The sequence below is a fragment of the Echinops telfairi genome, unplaced genomic scaffold, assembly GCF_000313985.2.
Source record: "Echinops telfairi isolate 266 unplaced genomic scaffold, ASM31398v2 ScPeMD7_7430;HRSCAF=8468, whole genome shotgun sequence".
Lineage (NCBI taxonomy): Eukaryota > Metazoa > Chordata > Mammalia > Afrosoricida > Tenrecidae > Echinops > Echinops telfairi.
The window spans coordinates 398589-403416 of NW_022111330.1; the positions used below are offsets into that span (position 1 = coordinate 398589).

Below are 4828 nucleotides of genomic sequence, written 5' to 3' on the forward strand. Positions count from 1 at the left end.
ATCACAAGGATCAACCTATAACCCCCTCTTAGGGGGACAAACAAGTGGGTGAGGGGCAATGGAAGATGATGTAAGATGTGAAAATAATAATCTATAACTTACCAAGGGTTCATGAGGGAGGGTGGTGAGGGAAGGAGGGGGAAGAAACTGGGAGCTGATATCAAGGGCTCAAGTGGGAAGAGAATGCTTTGAAAATGATGATGGCAGCACATGTGCAAATGTGCTTGAAACAATGGATGAATGTATGGATTGTGATAAGAGATGTAAAAGTTACCAATAAAAGTATTTAATAAAAAAAAGATTCTATGGGCAAAATATTGAATGATGCAGGAAGCATCCAAAGAAGATTGAAAAAATATAGTCACTATACCAAAAAAAGTTAGTGGACATTCAACCATTTCAGGAGGTAGCATATGAGAAAGAACCAATGGCGATGATGAAAGAAAGTCAAGTGGCACTAAAACCATTAGCCAAAAATAAGATTCCAGGAATTGATAGGATACTAATTGAAAATGTTTCAGAAAGTTGAGAATCACTGGAAGCACTTACTCATCTCTGCCAGGAAATCTGGAAGACAGTTACTTGGCTAACTGCCTGGACGAGATCTATATTTGTGCCTATTCCAAAGAAAGGTAATCCAACATGATGCTCAGATTATACAACAATATGATAGATATCACATGCAAGTAAAATTTTGCTGAAAAGCATCCAACAAGGATTTTGGCACTACATTGACAGGAAGCTGCCAGGGGTTCATGCTGGATTCAGAAGAGTACATAGAAGAAAAAAATATCATTGCTGATGTCAGGTGGATCTTGGTTGAAAGCAAAGAATACCAAAAAGATATTTACTTGTGTTTTATTGACTATGACAAGGCATAACACTGTGTGGATCATAACAAACTATGGATAGTCTTGAAAAGAATAGAAAATCCAGAACTGTGCCCATGGAAAACTTGTACATGGATCGTGAGGCAGTTGTGCAAACAGAATAAAGGAATACTGCATGATTTGAAATCAGGAAAGGCATGTGTCATGGTTGTATTCCCTCACCATACTTCTTTCATCTATATGCTGACAAAGTAATTAGAGAAAGTAGACTATATGAGGAATGTAGCATCAGGATTGGAAGAAGGTATATTAACATTTGATATGCAAACAACACAACTTTGCTTGAGTGTGGAGGACTTGACGCATTTGCTGATGAAGATCAAAGGTTAAAGCCTTCAGTATAGATCACATGACTCAATGTAAAGAAAACCAAAATCCTTACAACTAGACCAATAGGTAACATCAAGATAAGTGTCAAAGGCTGAAGTTGTCAAGGATTTTGTCTTTCTTGGCTCCACAATCAATGCTCATGAAAGTTGCAGTCAAGAGATCAAGATGAGCTGCACTGAGTAAATCTGATGATAAGAACTGATGGAATGTAGGGACGTTACTTTGAGAACTAAGGTGTCTCTGGCCCAAGTATTTTCAATGGCTTCGGATGCATGTGAAGTTGGACATTCAATAAGGAAGATCGAAGAAGAATTCATACACTTGAATTGTGGTGCTAGACAAGAATATTGAAAGTACCATGAACTTCTGAAAGGACAAAAATAATCTGTCTTGGATGTACAGCCAGGGTGCTCCTTAGAGGAATGGATAGCAAGACTTCAATCCCACATACTTCAGACATATTGTCAGGAGAGACGAGTCTCCAGAGAAGGACTTGATGGTTGGTAAAGTACAGGGGAAGCAAAAGAGAGGAAGGTCCCCAAGAGATAAATTGACACAGTGACTGCAACACTGCATAAGGAATGACTGGGAGGATGGCGCAGGACTGGGCAATATTTCTTTCTGTTGTGCATAGAGTTACTATGAGTTAGAACTGAATCAATGGCATCTAACAACAACAATATGCCCCTGAATCAACAAGCAAAGAAAGGTCTTGGTATAATGAGTGTCGTGACTGTGCCTGATTACCAAGGAGAAACTGGAATATATTGCATAATTGAGATAAAGAAGAACATATCTGAAACCCCAGAGATTCCTTAGGTCATCACTTTAGTATTACTATGTCCTGTGATTAAAATCAATGATAAACTACAGCAATCACATTCTGACATGACTACTAATGGCCCAACTCTTCAGGAATGAAGCTTCAAGTCATCCCACCAAGCAAAGAACCAAAACTAGCTGAGGTTCTTGCAGAAAGCAAAGGAATATGGAATGGGCAGCAAAAGAAGGTAGTTCAAAATACCATTTATGGCTATGTGACCAACTGTAGAAAGGATTGTAATTGTTATGAATATTTTCTCTTTGTATGTATATATGAAATATTTTTGCTTTGTTCATTTATAAAATATAAAATGTCAATGGTGTTAGGGCATTTTTTGGTTGTACACGTATTAGTTGTATCACATTAGGTGCAACTATGACTTTATTACTGTCTTTGTTTGTAGACTAAGTGTGGTCTAAGGAGATGTGTACAAGTGCCAAGTTGATAGAGGTAGACTGGCATAGTTAGGTTTTATATCTTTTATAACTTAGGTGGGCCAGGATTCTCCCATGATATGATCTCACATAGTGTGGTCAACTCCACAATGGGATCTTTTGTGAAGCAACCACGCAATTGTGGGGAGAATAGATACCCTTAATCTGGTCACAGGCTTGACAGAATTGGAGGTTTCATTCAGTGTGGCTAACTCCTAATATAAATTGACTGAGTAGAAGCTAGTGGACTTCTGCTGTTAGATTTGGACCCTGCATCTGGTTCACTGACTTCCTATTATATCACCTGCCAATCCCAGAAGACTTGAGTGGGCTGCTGACTTTCGATCCATCTGGCTGATATTGGATTCATTCAGCTCAGCATCCATCAGGCTGTGGTCTTTTTGTTTCCAGCTCATCAGCCCCTGCAGCTACAGGAGTCAGGAGAAGCCTTCAGCTTGCATATGGCGCATAGACCTGAACTGAGTGGACTTACCCACTTCTACCACAGTGTTATTCAATTTTTGATAAAAATCTCTTTATATCTACATACACATACATATATGTGTCACTGGTTTTGCTTCTCCAAAGAACCCACCCTAACACAGTTAGTTCCCCATGGTATGTGGTCTCCTTTGCTGTAGCAAATAATAAGCTTGATTTAAGTAATATTGTGCTCCCAGTGGTATTTGGCTGATGTATGCTAACAATCCTCATTTTATTCATTTAGAAAACTGAGGGCCAAAGAGTCTATAAATATTGGCAAAATCAAACTAGAATCCAAATTTCTTATCTGAATTGGTTTCTTCCATTATATGGTCAGTCAGATGAGATGTAGTTTCTCATGCAAGTGAGTCAGACAAGACATGATCTTTTGATCTTATCCTACTGCCACAGTTACCCACTTTCATCTTCTTCCTATTTGTAAATTTAAAGACAGACTTTATCAAAATCTTAAATGGTTCCAATACATGGCTTATATCAGAATTGTTTGAGTTAAGACATATAGAATCCTTGAATCTATTGTAGACATGCTAAACCAGATTCTTTGGGAAATGAAGAACAAAAATTTATAATTTACTTTGAAATTTAAATAATGAATATATATATAACACACACTTCTTGAATATTACAAAAGCAATTATCTCTCCCGGATTTGAACTTCCTATCTTTGGTTTCTTTCTCCAAAGGACACACTCTTATTAAATGGGGATATCAATACATATCACCACCCCCACCTCCACAAACCACAAACACACACATGCACACATGTGTATACATTATATATCCTTCTTAAAAATCACTGCTTCAATTTGGAGGCAAAGCCAAGGACAAGGAGTGGCTCCTCTATCACCAAGCTGGATCATCTGGTGAAGGACATGAAGATCAAGTCCCTGGGAGAGATATATCTGTTCTCTCTGCCCATCAAGGAGTCTAAGATCATTGACTTCTTCCTGGGGATGTCTCTCAAGGTTGAAATCTTAAAGATCATGCCTGTGTAGAAGCTGACTCATGCCAGCCAGTAGACAAGGTTCAAAGCCTTTCTTGCCATCAGAAATGACAATGGCTACGATGGCCTGGGAATCAAGTCCTCCAAGGAAGTCACTACCATCACCGATGGGGCCATCATCTTGGCAAAGCTGTCCATTGTCTCTGTGCAGTGAGGCTACAGGGGGTACAAGACTGGCAAGCCCCACCTGGTTCTCTGTAAGGTGACCAGCCACTGTGCTGATGCGCCTCATCTCTGGTTCCAGGGGCAACAAGCATTGTTTGAGCCCCCCCATGCCCAAGAAGCTGATGATGATGGCTAGGATTGGTGACTGCTATACCAGGGCCAGGGGCTGCATGGCCACCCTAGGCAACTTTGCCAAGGCCATCTTTGATGCTATCTCTAAGACGTACAGGTATCTGGCCCCCAACCTCTGGAAAGACACTGTGTTCACCAAGTCTCCCTATCAGGTGTTCAATAACTGTCTTGTGAAGACTCACACCAGAGTCTCTGTGCAAGGGACCCAGGCTCTAGCCATGGCTACCACAGTCAGTTTTATACAAAAAGCAATAAGAAGTCGTTTTAAAAATAAACAAATGAATGAATAACCACTGCTCCATGCCTCCCCTTCATAACTCTGTATCTTGAGGAGGATCTCACATCTATACATAGAATACCTTCTGATTCTTGCCTATAGAGGCACAGTTTTATACAACTTATATAACTAGTCTCATACTGTGATTCATTTAGGTGAGAATTTATGTATTTTAAAGCTCTGTAGATGATTCTAATATGCAATCAAAATTGGGAGCCATTGATCTAGGTTAATCATATATATATATATATATATATATATATATATATA

The 4828-nt window shown here is 39.3% G+C and overlaps 2 protein-coding genes and 1 pseudogene across 2 annotated transcripts in view; 2 read left to right on the top strand and 1 right to left on the bottom strand.

The window, feature by feature from the left end:
• Positions 1-4828, bottom strand: part of LOC105979931 (centromere protein P) — a 369435-nt gene that overhangs the window by 123010 nt on the left and 241597 nt on the right. The window lies entirely within an intron of this gene.
• ECM2 (extracellular matrix protein 2) overlaps positions 1-4828 on the top strand; it is a 49212-nt gene that overhangs the window by 28122 nt on the left and 16262 nt on the right. The gene's annotated exons all lie outside the window — the stretch shown is intronic.
• Positions 2138-4571, top strand: LOC105979930 (annotated as a pseudogene).